We start from the raw sequence: 15,908 nt of genomic DNA on the forward strand, positions 1-15,908 counted from the left end.
TTTAGACTCTATCAGATTTCTTTCCATAGCGTCTATTTCATCAGCTAGTTTTTGGTCTCTACTTAAGAAGGTGGGGTTATCTGTGGAAATTTCCAATCTCTTCTGAATTAATGTAACTTCTCGATCAATTTCTATTAGGGTCTTTGTGTGATGTTTAATAATTAATTTCATTAGACTGAATGAACAAGCATCCATGGTTTCTTCCCATTGGACATTATATTCTACACTGGCGACACACTTTATTCGAGCTTGGCTAGTCCCACGAATTCGAGTATACCCGGGTGTATTGAGGTTTGTGACTGTTTTCTGCCCGAGTGCATTGAGTTATTTTCCAAGCAGGGATTGAAGCATTTTATTCCCGCTGGCTGCAATACTGCACAGTATATATATATAAACTGCATTACAATTCATGAATTTATGCCATCTGGTAGACACGCGAAGCATTGCAGCCTATTAAATCCTAATCATTATCATTTAACAGATCAGCCGCCCATCAGCCAGGCATGAACCCAGGCTGGGAAGGCAAATGCAACGGGGCTTGTCAGAGGTTAGGAGCGGCACATTCCAGGTATCTGCCAGGTACACACCGGGTATTTGCTCGAATAAAGTGTGTCGGTGCAGTATATCTGCTAATTCGAAGGAGGATTTTTTATCAAATCGTAGACCCCTAGGGATACGTTTGATGTCTAAGTATTTCTCTAAATAGACTTTGTCCCAGACCTTTTTGGTCTCTTTCTTACGGGAAATCAAATGTTTTATTAATTAAGACACGGCGCCTATTTAATCTGCACACAATGAGCATCCGGCAGGAACCTGACGAAGCTTACTGCGAAACGCGTTGTTCCCTGCCGGAGCTCATTGAGAGAGGGACCCAGCCGACCGCAGAACATCCGGTGTAGATCCTCTCTTCCTGTTCCACTGCCGGACGCGCCAGTGAGAGCACCAACGGAGGAGATCTTGCAGGATCAAGCCGCGCGGCTGATGCTGGGCAACAAGAGTTGCAATTCAGTGTGAGTGTGCTTTCTGTTTATTCATCTTGTCTACCTTGTTTTATAACGTTTATGTTTTTATAACGTTCATGCTTGTCTATGTTCATGTTTTACCTGTTACCAATAAAGACTTGTTATATTGCTAACCCTGGTTTTGCACACATTTTTGGTCTTTGGGCAACGGGGAGAGGAGCCACTCACACACCACACCTATTGGGAGATATTTTGCTGTGACGATTCCACATCACCTATACAGGCTGACATCACCCTCTGAGGGCAAGAACTCACATTAGGCCGTGTGAGTTTTATGTTTATTCTGACTCCATCATAGGAGTCTGCATTTACCAAACTACAGTCTGCGTTGAGGGCGAAGTCTCACACAAGCCCGTGTGAGTCATTGAAACTGTATGTCTATGTTTCATTGATTGTATTTAGTGGAATTCCACTCTCATCCCTCCCACCTTATCCTTCACCCACACCCCTCCTCCCCCCCCTCCCATCCCCTGCACATGTGGATGTTATGCATTAATACTGTGCTTTATTCCATTTTTTACTCCATTTTTATTCAACTTTATCCTGTTCCATCAACATCGTGAGGTCCATGAGTTTTGCGCTGACCGTCTTCATACCAATAAAACTTTATTAGCGACTAAATTCAGACTTTGCCCATCCTTTGGTCCATGGGCGTCTGGGAGAGGAGCCACTCATACACCATAGCCACTGGAACTGAACACTAAGACGCATCTACATCATCTGAGCATGCTGACAACACCCACTGAGGGAACAAACTCACATATGGCCGTTTGAGTTTTTTTCCTATCATTTCTCCGGTTCAGGAGTTTCTATTTACCCCCCACATCCATCGCTGAGGGTGAAGTCTCACACAAGCCCGTGTGAGTCGTTGAAACTTACATTTTATGTTTCATTTACTGTATATTTAGTGTCATTTACCACTATCCCTCCCTTTCCCTCCCCTTCCCCCTTCTCCCCCTATATACACTGATTCATGCACTAATACTGCGATTTGTTTTATTTTGCTTCATTTTCCACCATCATCTTGAGTTCCACGAGTTTGCGCTGACCACCATCACACTCCAATTGCAACCATAAGAAGAACTTGGGATTTGTCTTCTTCAAGGTCAAGCAGCAGCAAAACCAACAAAAGGGCCAGTATACAATTTTTTACAATTTTTAATATTTATAATACAGTTTTTTATGTTCATAGGCGTTGAATAACTATTAGCCACTTATTTCAGGGAGCGCCCCAGTTCCACACCCTGTTATATTTTTGCCCGCTGTTTGTTTCTATTTTTTAATACAAGTCAGATATCCCCAAAGGGAAGTGCACCGATCCTGGAGGTACTGCAATACCAGGTCAATGCGTGGAGTGGACAGAGCAAGCTCTTCTTCCATCTCCCTGTTCTAAAAATCCATTTAATATATGGTCCCCAGATAGGGGACGTATCAGATATTAAACTGATAAGAACAGATTTTTTTTATTATGAAAATATACTTTATTTAGTTCTCACACGTAATTTCCACAAAGTTTCACTTTTCGAAAAATAAAAAACCACCCGACATTACAAAAAAACCAAAAACATTTCAATACAAATCATACATCTAACTTCCAAGTGTACAACATGACTTGGTATATAACAATTCTTGTTAAACATTATCATTCCACTTTTCAGTGTGCCAGACACTCATTGCGTTATTTCCCATTTGTTTTTTATCCAACAGAAAATATAGATATAAGGCCAGTCCCACACATTGGTCTTCTGATAAGAGAACATGTTTATACTGTATAACAGCAGATTTCGACATTTCCATAAGGCCTCTTTGATACAAGAGACCGTCTGCCACATCTGTTTAAAATTATCCAAAGTTAAACGTTCTGAAATGCCATAGAAAACAACATAATAGTCCATTTTCTTAAGCCCACTGACCATTTTGAGAATTTTCCCCATCTTCCTCCACACCATAGTAGCATATGGGCAATTCCACAGCAAATGCATTACCGATTCATTATCAGCACATGTTGTTCTTGGGCATGATGCTTTAGTTGCTAATCGTCGCCTATGCTGGAATTCTCTGACTGGCACACAGCCGTGAACTGCAGCCCACCACAAATCTTGTTGAGAATGGGTCAAAAAAGGAGCAGCTACTCTCCTCCATATCTCCTTGGCATATGGTTGCGTATAATTTAACACCTGTGAAATGTATTTTTGGGCCTGTAACATTTTTGTCAGTTTCCTTTGATTCCCGATCATATCTTTGGGCAGATCTTGCTACTTATACAATTTTACCATCTTTTCTAATACTATATAAAACTCAGATGGTACCAGCTTAAAAGGAACCTTACTCGTAATCACATTCCATTTATATCTATGGAGAATGCTGCCTGCAGTATATCTCACATAACATGCAGCTTTTGTATCTTTATCTGCCAGTGTGACATAATAGGCAACATATTTAATAAAAATAAACATATTAATATCAGAGAAATTTTTACCACCTTGTAGTTTGCTCCTACACACTTTTTCCTGTTTCAATTTTTCCGATTTAGAGTCCCAAAAAAAGGCGAAAATCAATTTCTTAATCTTTTTGAGCCAAAAATCATTTGGGGGGGAATACCAAACTTACATACAACAAAATTGTCAATAAAATCACTTTTATAATGAGCGTTTTCCCTTCTAACGTCAAACTTCTAAGGGACCACATCAGTATTTTGGCCCTTACTTTCTGAAAAATCAGTTTCCAATTTTCCACACCTTTTAACTCTTGATCAAAAATTATGCCCAAAATTTTGATTTGAACATTTTTAAGCTGGCAGTCAGGTAACTCCTCTATTTTCCACTCTCCAAAGGTCATACATGCACTTTTTGTACATTTACTTTTAGGCCAGAAGCATGTTTGAAACACTCGGCTTGAAAAGAGGCTCTTTTAAGTGAATACATATCTGTACATAAAATACTAACATCGTCCATATAAGCAATCACTTTAGCCTGTTGTCCTCCGCTGCCAGGTACAAAGACTCCCTTTATCATTTTATCTCTTCTGATAGCATGCAATAAAGGTTCAATTGCGCAGATGAATAAAATTGGTGACAAGGGACATCCTTGTCGGGCCCCTGATCTAATGTGCACATCATCTGTAAGCTGTCCATTAATCAAAATTTGACTGGTACAATTTCTATATACCGTAGCAATTTGCTTTAGAAGGGTATTTGGGAACCCCATTTTCTTTAAACAAAAATTCATGTGCCACCGAATCATAGGCCTTTTCAAAATCTAAACTTAAAATAGCCATTTTTAGGTTCCGGTCCTTCGTGTACCCAATGGCATCTCTTAACAGGGATAAGTTATCCCAGATAGTCCGCCCTGGGACAGCACACGTCTGATCTTGATGGATAACCTTAGCAATAACCTCCTTCATTCTAGACGCTATAATTTTTGTATATACTTTATAGTCCACATTTAGCAAACTAATAGGCCTCCAATTTCTGATATCTTTCTTATTCCCTTTTTTGAATAACAAGACTATGATTCCTTTTTTCATAGCCTCTGGTATATCAGCCTTCAGAAAACATTCTTTATACATTTCCAATAAATCACATTTCATGTCCTCCCAAAAAGTTTTATAAAGTTCAACAGGGATACCATCCTCACCGGGGGTTTTATTCGTTGCAAAACTATACACCACCTGTTTTAACTTTTTTTCAGAGAGGTCTCTTATAAGACTTTGTTGATCAAAATGTTCAATACCTGCAGACATATTGTCCAGTGCGTCTTGTACAAAAGAGGCATCAACCATCTTTTTATTGTACAAATTTTGATAAAAGGCCTTTGCAATTTTCAAAAGACCTTTCTTGGAAGTAGTTGTCACCGTACCCTCCGTTAAGACTTCCATATCTGTTTTAGTGAAAGCTTTCTTAAAAAAATACCTGGTACATTTTTCACCCTCTTCCACATTTTTAATTCTGGAATTGAATATAATTTTTTTGCCTTCCTCAACAATCTTCTTTTTAATTTCTAATTTAATTTCTTCGATGTCTTGCGTGACATCCACACCAGCCTTCTCAAATTTCAATAATGTGTGCAGCTTGGACTGCAAATTTTGATACAGTAATCTTTGCTGCTGTGCAAATTTCCGACTTGCTTTAATAAAAAAATATTTTAGTTTTAGCTTCTTGCCACCACTGTAACATGGATGGGAATGTATTTTTGTGCTACTCAAAGAGCTATAGAATGCCTGAAATGTGTTACGTAACTCTTCTCACAGTGTGTGTCCTCAGTCTTTTCTTTTTGCTCGTCCTGAAACTCCATCGTGGGCGAGGTCTCCTACGTGGGCAATTCCTGAACAGGTGCTCTGTTGACCCACATAGGTTACACTCCCTGGGTGCCTTACAGTTCCGAATATTATGCTCCATACTGCCACAATTTCTGCACTCACCTCCTGTACAGTTATCCTGTGAGTGTCCATATTTTTGGCATTTGCTACAGAACACTGGTTGTCCTTGGTAGAATAAATATCCATTATTCCTTCCGAGAGAGAAGGTACCAGGTGGGAGGCACATACCTCCAATGCCATCCGCATCTTCTTTAAACTGCACCATAAACATCCTCTTTCCATTCCAAATGCCAAAGTTGTTGGTGATTTTTTTTGCTGAATCTCACCTCCCCACAGTACCTTCTGAGAAACAGTTCAATATCTTCTTCAGATACATATGGGTTGTACATATGCACAATGACAGACTTCTCCTGCCTTGAGTACAGGAGATCAAGCCTTTGTCCTTGTAATTCAGGCTTAGCTCTATTGTCCAGAAATTTCTTGTGAAAATTGAGACAGGTATACTCACGATCAAAAGTGACATCAAATGCTCCTTTAGAGGCATACTCCTGCAGACAGAGGTTATTTGTAGCTGTTATTCCACAAAATCCTTCCAATAAATCCTTGACGATAAATTTCACAGAGACACGGCTGCTGTGACTCTCCTCCACTTGAATCCTGATGGTATTCTTCATTCTTGCAGATGAATTAGCATAAAATGCCATTTTTAAAGCTCTTTTGTTGGGTTAAACCCACACGTTGGCCTGAATTTCACACTAAACGTAGTGCGCCCTCTATTGGCCTTTCACGGTACTACGTCCTTATGCAAATGAGCAGAACGAAAGTACTGCTGATTCTCACAGCTTGTCACGAATCTTGCTCAAAGATTCCTTTTTACGACCGGAGCCCAAATAATACACTAGGTGTCATGCACCTTTTCTTTCTATTTTATACCACGGTTCTAAAAGAACCTTTCTTTCTTCTCCAGACTTGTAAAAGCATAAACTTAGAACCTTCTCACTTTTGCATTACTCTTCAAAACATTCCGACACTGGATCATGTCATAGCATTTTTCAATAATATTAACCTTTCACTTACCAATATTTTATGTTCAAAACTGTTTTAGAACAAAAACAAAACCTCAAATCTCAAATAATGTTCTCCACTTTTTTTGTTTCCATTTGTTTTCTATTCCTTTACTTCCTTTTTCCTCTGCCAAATAATAAACATACATTTTACTTAAAATCATCTTAATACATCTCCTCGCATTTATAGTTTCTTTTCCAAATATTAATACATTTCTCACGTCCCACAACACTTCCTTTACAGTTTACTGTATTATCTTCCATGCCATTTTTGCTTCCTTTTCGTTCATATCGCTTATATACCATACAACATTGTATTGTAGTTTAATGTCTGCATTCCTGTTATTTCTTTTAATATGGCACCCATTTATTCCATATCTGTCTGGCAAAATCACAATTCCAAAATACGTGTGTTATACTTTATATTTCTCCACACCTCTGCCTTGGACATAACTCTAATTACATATCCCCTCCTCTTCTGGAACTCTCTTACAGGTAAGCAGCTCCAAGCCGTCATCCAAGCTATATCCTTTTGGGTGTTTATCAATGTCTTATCACGTATATTTCTCCACGCAACCTTCATTTGTGCTTCTGTGAGGTCTCCTACCATCTCTATTTTTTCTGTTTCTAATATCACTTGCATTATTTTCTTACTGTTATTTAACACCTCCACACCCATCTTACATAAATCAAAAAAAAAAATTCAAACAGCTCATAATGTTCTGGAGGTTCAAAGCATACCGGTTTTCTCAAATCAACCTTTGAGATATTGTACATTCTCAAAATCCCACCCATTAAATACTTAACAAAACATGTTACTTTATTTTCTTTTTCTGTCACCATTTTGGCATAAAAACTAATATACTTTGTATACAAGAACAGTTCTATATTTGGTAAGCCTCTGCCCCCTTTCTCTTTGGGCTTATATACCTTTTCCCTCTTCAGTTTTTCATCTTTCGAGCTCCAAAAAAAGACGCTAAATAATCTCGCTATCTTCTTTATCCAGATTTGTGTAGGAGGGAAAACAATGCTGATGTACAATGCAATCGGAAGTAACACGGCTTTTATCAGTAGGATCTTTCTTCCCCTGATAATGCCCTCATTGACCACATTTTTATTTTATTTTCTAATTTTGTATAGGAACACACCCAATTTTGGTGTCCATTCAGACCACTCTCGAAATTTAAACCCAGCACCTCAAGGGGGCCTTCCTGCATAGGGATCCTCAAGTCTTTCATCTCTTCCATTTTTCCAAACACCTTCCCTTTGCATTTTGAACGATTCAATTTTAATGCAGATGCTTGGCAGAACACTTCTGTCTGCCACAAGGCCCTCTTCATTGCTACCATGGATTTACACACTAACGTAACATCGTCCATGTAGCCCAACACCTTTATTTCCCTTCCCCCACCACCTGGCACCTCTGCTCCTTTTATTACTTTGTCCCTTCTTACCATTTGAAGCAAGGGCTCTATCGCACATATACATGCAATTGGGGAGAGGGGACATCCCTGCCTCACCCCTGAATCAACTCTGACCTTTCTTGTTGTTAGACCGTTCACTAAAACCAGGCTATATATCTCCTTATACAGGGTTCTGATCTGCCACAAAAACCTTCTCGGGACACCCATTCTTTCAAAGACTCTAAATAAAAATTCATGCACCAAACTGTCATTCGCTTTTTCGAAGTCCAATGACACTATTGCCAATTTTTTTTTTTTCCCTCGTTGTACCATATTACTGTATATCCAATAATAACACTAAGCTCTCGTTAATTTGTCGGTTTGGGACCGCACATGTCTGGTCTTCCCCTATCACATTACTAATCACCTCTTTCATCCGATTTGCTAATATTTTAGCAATTATTTTGTAGTCTACATTCAGTAGGGTTATGGGGCGCCAATTTTTCAACTCTGATTTATCCCCTTTCTTGAACAGCAATGTGATTATCCCCTCCATCATAGTTTTTGACAATTCTCCTCTTTTCAAAACATCATCACATATTTCACATACATCTTCTCCCAGTATATGCAAAAAGGTTTTTATAAAACTCTACAGGAAGACCACTTGGTCTTCTTTTCCCATCTTGCCCTGCAAGCTATTCAACCCCTCTTCTTCAAATTGCTCTTCTCTCTTTTTTTTTGTATATAAATCTTTGTAGAAATCTTCTACCGCCTTCATTATTTCTGTATTTCCAACCCTTTCTATTCCTTCCTTATCTCTTACACAGCACATCCTTTCTTTTTTTGAAAAGGCTTTTTTTTTTTTTTTAATTTAGTACATTTCTCATCCTTTTCCATCTTTTCAATCTTCGCTTGGAAGATAATTTTCTTTCCTTTCCGATTTAACAATTCTTTTATTTTTTTACGAGCGTTATCAATTTCCGCTTTCATCTCGTAATCTAATTTTGTTATTTTAAAAAGGTATTGCAACCTCATCTGCAATCTCTCGTATTCTTCTCTCTCCCTTTTTTGCCTTTCACACCCTTTCTTTATAAAAAAAACTTTTTATTTTAATTTGAACCATTTCTCACTACTCTATTATGCTTTTAAATTCTCTTTTCTTGTTTTTTAATCTTCCGTACAACCCTTCCAGCTGTTTTTTAACCCATTCTTCCTCTAATAATTCCGTATTCAGTTTCCATAAACCTTTTCCATTCCTACAATCGCCTTTCAATTGTTATGCCGGTGCTGTCCGCAGACCAGACCCGTCCCCTGAGCTGAAGGGGGAAGTGGTAATACACGCATCCGCAGCAAAGGGAGCGTGTCCGGAGTGTGGTATGAAGCGTTGCCAGGCCAGGTGTAGTAAGGTAGACAATACTTGCCGGTACCGGTTGTAGAGATAGAGTGAAGGATGCCTCGCCGAAGTCAGGGAGTGGAGAGTGGAGATAGGTCGTTGTCCAAGCCGTGTTCAAGGGGTTACCAGAGTGAGCGTTGTCCAAGGAGTGCCGAGATCGAGAGCCAGAGGGGGTAGTCGTACAAGCCGCGTCAGAACCTGTGAAAACACTGAGAGAATCCAGAAGTACTTCCATACAGAGACTATGTCGAGCAAAGACTGAGAGCAGAGAGGAGCTAGATAAAGCAGGAAGGTCCAATTAGGAACGGAGGCGGGACAGGAAGAGCTACAGGGAGACACTGCAGATTGGTGCAGGCATAACAGGCCAGGTGAGTCTTGTTGGTAACCTAAGTATGCCTGTGCAGTGTGCGGGGGCGGAGCCTGAGGTCCGGGGGACGGGAAGAAGAGTGTGCAGACTGAGCGTGCTCCGTAACTCGTGTACGCGCATGAACCGAGCCAGTGGATGGTGCAGGTGTGCGTGCAGGAGGGCGTGGGCGCGCCCGGCACTGAGCAGAGGAATCGCCGAAGGGAGTGATCCCGCGATGGCGGCAGGAGCGAGGAGCCGTGGAGGCCGGTAAGGCAGGTTTGTTTTGTGTGTCCAGGGACTCCCTGCGGGAAGGGGGTTTTGTGTGGAGAGCGTGGAGAACGCCAATTCCTGACATCAATTTCATATTACATTCTATGTACAAATGGTCTGAAAAAATCATCTTCTCATATTTCATATTTTCAAAATTAAAATTTTTTGAAGAAAAACAAAATTCAATACGGGATTTCGCCACTCCTTTGTCACTGAACCAGGAGAATCCCTGTGCACCTTTATTTAATTTCCTATGATTGTCTACTAGTTGGAAGTCAGATATTATTTTAATAAGGGCTTTGCCAGTTATGTCTATACCCGCTCCTTCTGCTACCCCTTCTCTATCCTTCTCCTCGATTATGCAATTAATAATAATTGAAGTACCCTATTATAATTGTGGGTTCCATTCCATGATATTAAACAATCGGAAACAATACTCTTCTATCTTTAACCAAACTAGCATTAACCGCCCTGGTTCTATAATTGTTGTTTTCACAATTTGAACTCTAGGGCCTTTAATTAACACACCTAAACCGGCATTTTTGTTATTACTACCCCCTGACCACACAGATTTTCCCCATTTCCAGTCTTTCTGAATTAAGGGGCTTTCAAGTCCACATTCCTGTACACATATGACTTCGCTATTTTTTCCCCTCAGAATGTCAAAAATAGCAGCTCTCCTGGCCGGAGCTCTGATGCTCCGCACATTATGATGATATCCACACCAAGATGTCCTAGTCATAAGTCCTTACCTCTGTTTGAACCATTCCTTACTGATTCTCTCACAGGTGCAACACGTCAAAATGTTCTACACATTCTCGAGTAGCCTCCAACGAGGGCTGCACGTCCTCAATCTCTGGTAACGAGCTGCCTGGGGATTCCGAACTATCATACTCTCCAATGTTTTGGGTCCCTTCCATCTGCAAGGGAGCTTCATTGTCTCTTTCTCTATCCGACGTGTCAAGCCTGGACCTCTGACCAACGGATCTCGGACTACCTTTCTTTCTTTTAGAAGCTCGTCCTTTTTTCTTCCCCGCCAACTGGTACTCCTTTTCCTCCGTCTGCGGTTCAGGTGAATTTCCTATTGTGATATTCTCTTCACCTTCCGCTCCCATTACCTCAAAGTTTTCTTCCACATTGCCCATCGATCCCATGTCCTCAGGTTCTGATTCCGAGATATCTTCCAGCTCTGTTGTTTGAAAAAACACATCATCTGGCTGAGCAGCTGTTGGTGTTGCCACCCCTCCTGCCCTCTCCTTTTCTGGCACCTGCTCCGGTAGAGGGATCTGCTCCTTTGCCTCTGCGTCTTCTTGTCTTATCTTTGCGGCCTGCGCATATGTTGGCTTTGGGCATTTCCTGGACAAATGATCTTCATCACCACACAAGTCACATTTTTTGGCCACTCCACATTTTGCTGCCAGGTGGCCCTCTTCTCCACAATTTCGACAGAATGGGCCCTCTTTTGCGCAGTTCTCTTGCGTGTGGCCATACTCCTTGCACTTGTGTCAGTGCGTGGGCTGTCCTTCGAACATGAGGTACCCACGATTTCCACCTATGCTGAAGTTGGCTGGCGGGTGCAAAACCCCGCTTGTATTCGACTGGTCTTCTCGAAATTTTACCCTGAACCGCCTTTTCCCGTTATAAATCCCGTATAGGTTATACAGTTCCGCTCCATAGCTCACTTGGGTACAAAATCGCTGAAGGAGCATTCTTGATTCAGCTGTTTCCACATATGGGTTATACATATACACTGTAACCATTATGTCTTGCAACGGGTACATAGGGATTACCTTGATCCCTTGCATAGCTTCTTTCCCAACTGCGGTTCTGGCCTTCTCGGTAACTCTTAGACACTCACCGATTCCGTAGAACGTAACGTCATATAATCCTGCTCTCGGGGAATCTTGTAAGCAGAAGATGTCGCAAATCTTTACCTCCAGGATCTTCTCCAATACGACTTTAACAATGTGGGCCAATCCCCACTTACTCCGGGCCATCTCATCCAACTGGAAACGCACAGTGTTCTTCATGCGCGGGCCATCCGCAATGATCTCTTCCTGCTCTGCTGTGACGCAACTCCCCAAAAGCAGCAAGTGGCTTTAGTCCCCTAGGGGACGATGCCACAGGGCCAAGGAGCCGGGTCTCGCAAGCCTGCCCCTGACTACGACACTTGATCGTAGCCAAAAGGCCGAGAAGCGATAACCAGAAATGGGCCCCTGCCCGAGCGCTGCCCGATGGCCAGGGGCACTACGCTTTAGGGAGAAGAAGAAAAGGGCAGGAGACGTAGCCGCTTGCTGCCCGCTTTCCTCCTCCCCCAGCATGCCTGCCTCCATTCCTTCCAAAACAGCTCCGGGGAGTCTATGCAGCAGCAGCGGCGATGACGACGGGTGCAAAAGCCAAAGACTTTCTATGGAGCAAAGAAAAGCAGCCACCCACACTGCCGGGGGGGCCCACAAGGCCAACAAATAGCCAAAAAGGCACATGCTTCCAGTTCTTTTTCCGGCACCAGTCTTTGCCTGTTCATTTGCATAGGAACCGCCCACTTTTTCTCTGCTCGCCGACTCGTCTGGGCTGCCATGAAACTCAGGCAGCAAGCAGGCAGTGTAAAACAAAAAATGTGAGGCGCTTCTAATGAAGGTGTAATAAATAAATAAATAAATAAATATATAGTGATTAATATCAATAAATCAAAAGTGCTTATAAATAATAAGAATAAGAATGGCGAACTTCGCTGCTCAACCCTCTTGGGAATAATAAGAATGGCGAACTTCGCTGCTCAACCCTCCTGACGAAGCTGCCAGCGAAACGCGTTGAGTGAACTAGCAGCAGTCTAGAAGTGTGCCCCGAATGCCCCAGAGCCCGTGTGGATCCATTCTGTGATCGATCACTAAACCGGAAGTGACACGACGGGCCGGACCGGAAGTGACGCGACCTCGGGAGTGGGGTGGATGGTGTACACTGATGCTGCACATTGATTTTTACGTGTCTATGCACATGGTGCTCATGTAAGTGCAATAAAAATTGCTTTTTTGAATATACTGATAGTGAACATACAATGTTGCACTAGAGTTGTCTTTTTTTTTCATCGAGGGTTTGTTCTGCTGACACCAGGGAGTGTATACCAAGCAAGATCCCTCTGCAAACTGCTGAGTCTACATATTGCATTTATTGCTATTCAATGCTGTATTTCAACTGGGAGAATGTGAGTTCCCAATCATGATTCCTGTATAGATTGCTATATTTGTTTAGACATACTACACTATTTTCTATTTTCTTCCTTGCATATGGTGAAACCTGCGCTCCCCACAATCTTCTCTCCACTAAGCAAGCAGGCAGTGGCTGGACTTTTCCGTTCAGATCATTTCAGCCACCCATTGTGACATCAACCTAGCAAGTCAGGCATTTGCTGCTGCTGCAGTGTTTCCTATGCAGGCTGGCTGATTACATCTTCAACAAGAGTTTCTTAGATATCTGCTCGTTCGGACAGAATTAGGCAGCAGGCGGCACTCCTGCTCCATGCGAGCTGAAAAGAAAGTAGGAAGCCAGGCAAAAGAATGAACAAGACACAGCAAAAAGAAGGAGGCTTTATTTTGTCATTTCTTCTTCTTTCTTTGCAAAAGAAAGAGCCAAAAAAGAAGAGCATGCTTCCTTCTATTTTCCTTCTGTTTGTTTCTATTTCTATTTTTTCATACGTCAGATATCCCCAAAGGGAAGTGCACCGGTCCTGGAGGTACTGCAATACCAGGTCAATGCGTGGAGTGGACAGAGCAAGCTCTTCTTCCATCTGCCTGTTCTAAAAATCCATTTAATATATGGTCCCCAGATAGGGGACGTATCAGATATTAAACTGATAAGAACAGATTTTTTTTCCAAAGTTTTTATTTTTACAGGGTGAAAAAAGTTAGTTTCACTTTTCGGAAAAAAACAAACCACCCATACATTACAAGAACCAGAACACAAAACAATATAATTTTCTTCTCCATACCTCAAACACCCTACAATCCATAACATACACACTTTTATTCACATCCATCTCTTTCTCTCTTTAACTCCATTCATCCCTCTCATACTCTTCCATATGCTTTTCCTCCTCATCTCACGAAGAGGAGGGGAGCACCGGCCCACCTCTTCTCCCCGGATACTCCACAAAAAGGGACCCTTTCCACACGTAAGTGTCTCATACCAACATTACTTTTCCTTCTGTCAAAATCATCTACTATTCCCATTTTGTAAAAGCATACGTGTACACTTTCTACTCAACACTCGTTCACACATTCAAACTATATCTTTTATTTTCCAATTCTACATATTTCTTACATTTATTTCATGTTATACATTTTATCGTTGTTATCGCATCTTTACAACTTTTACGTTTCCTTAAGGTTAAGTCCACATTTTCCCTTCAATTTACCCAATTCCAGCTCTTCCAAAGATCACTACGTCTTTCCATTCCTTTTGATGCCATAAATCTCCTTTCCTTCCTCTTTTCTTCCTATCACTCAAATAATATAGATACATTTTACTCATTATCCATCCAAACCCACTTCTTCTTTCTGAAATAGAACCACATTCCGCAACTGCCACAACGCCTCTTTCACACAATTTATCATTCTCCAACATATGCTCTCCTTCTCACTTTCAATCCCTCCCAAACCATACATCATTTTTTCATAACTCAACATCTGTACTTCCACAATCAACTTAACAACAGTCCCATCTTCCTCCACACTTTCCTCGCATATTCGTAGTTCCACAGGAGGTGTATTACCCCCTCAATACCACCACAGCCCACTCTTGGGCAAAGCTCTGTTTCTGCCGATCCCCTCCTTTTCATGAATTCCCTAACCGGCAAATACCCCCACACCGCCATCCACGCCACATCTTTCTGACCATTCATCAAACTTTTGCCACTCACATTCTTCCACGCCTTTCTCATCTGACTTTCATTCAAATCCCCTCTCACTCCCATTCTCTCCAAGCTTTTATAACTCTAATTATCTTCTTCCCATCTTTCCATTGGTCCCATGACAACTCCTTTAGCTCCCATTTGTCCATATATTCCTCAATGAGTTTATAAAAGGAAGGCGGATGAAGCACACCGGTTTCCTCAGATCATACCCTATCTCCCTAAACCGACCAATTACATTCCCTAAAAAGAACCTTGTGTAACATCCTCCTTTACTTTCTCTTTCTGCTAGCCGAAAATAAAAGCAGATATATTTAATGAAAATAAAAAGCTCCAAATCTAGGAAGCCTTTTCCTCCTTTTTCCTTTGCCATGCAGATTCTTTCCCTGCCCAGTTTTTCATTTCTGGATCCTCAAAAAAAGGTAGCCAGTAACCTTGTTATTTTCCTCTGCCAAACCCCTGTTGAGGGAAACACCAGTCCAAGATAGAGGATCATTGGGGCTAGTACTGCCTTCACTATCAATGTTTTCCACTCCAAAAAAAGCTCTCTCTGTGACCAAAACCCGATTTTTTTTCTCCAACTTTCCAGACAGCCTAGACCAATTCTGAGTCCCCTCTAGCTTTGAATCAAACAGGACCCCAAGATCTCGATCTCCTCTTCTACTATGTGTAGCCCCAAATCCGGCCCGATTGGAACTTCCCCAAACCTTTTCACCTTGGATTTCCCCCAATTCACTTTTAGTGCTGATGTTTCCGCAAAAATCCCTATCTGCCACATCGCTCTTTTAAGTGCCCTCTCAGATTTGCATATAATAGTTACATTATCCATATAGCCGCGGGTTTTTTGCTGACGTCCTCCGCTCCCCGGTACTGTTACCCCTCTTACCACTTTATCTTTTTCAAGCATACACAGTAGTGGCTCCATCGCACAAATAAACATAATGGGTGACAAAGGGCACCCCTGTCTTACACCCGATTTAATATCTACAACTCCTGAAAGGAAACCATTAACTAAGACCCTGCTGTTCACCCCTATATACAATTTCCTAATAAATTCTACAAACCTCCCTGGAACCCCCATCTTACCTAACACTCTAAAAACAAACTCCTGAGACAATCTATCGTAAGCTTTCTCCAGGTCCACTCCTGCCACTAATAGGCCTTGTTTTCTATTGAGACTATCCCAA

The 15,908-nt window shown here is 41.5% G+C and overlaps 1 non-coding gene and 1 pseudogene across 1 annotated transcript; both read right to left on the minus strand.

The window, feature by feature from the left end:
• Positions 1-2,326: 2,326 nt before the first annotated feature.
• Positions 2,327-2,500, minus strand: LOC142500786 (U2 spliceosomal RNA; annotated as a pseudogene).
• An 11,023-nt stretch (positions 2,501-13,523) lies between these two features.
• On the minus strand, positions 13,524-13,720 carry LOC142500291 (U2 spliceosomal RNA). Its single transcript, XR_012802891.1, has one exon. It is a non-coding gene; the product is annotated as a U2 spliceosomal RNA (small nuclear RNA).
• Positions 13,721-15,908: the final 2,188 nt, after the last annotated feature.

The sequence above is a fragment of the Ascaphus truei genome, chromosome 7 (assembly GCF_040206685.1).
Source record: "Ascaphus truei isolate aAscTru1 chromosome 7, aAscTru1.hap1, whole genome shotgun sequence".
NCBI lineage: Eukaryota > Metazoa > Chordata > Amphibia > Anura > Ascaphidae > Ascaphus > Ascaphus truei.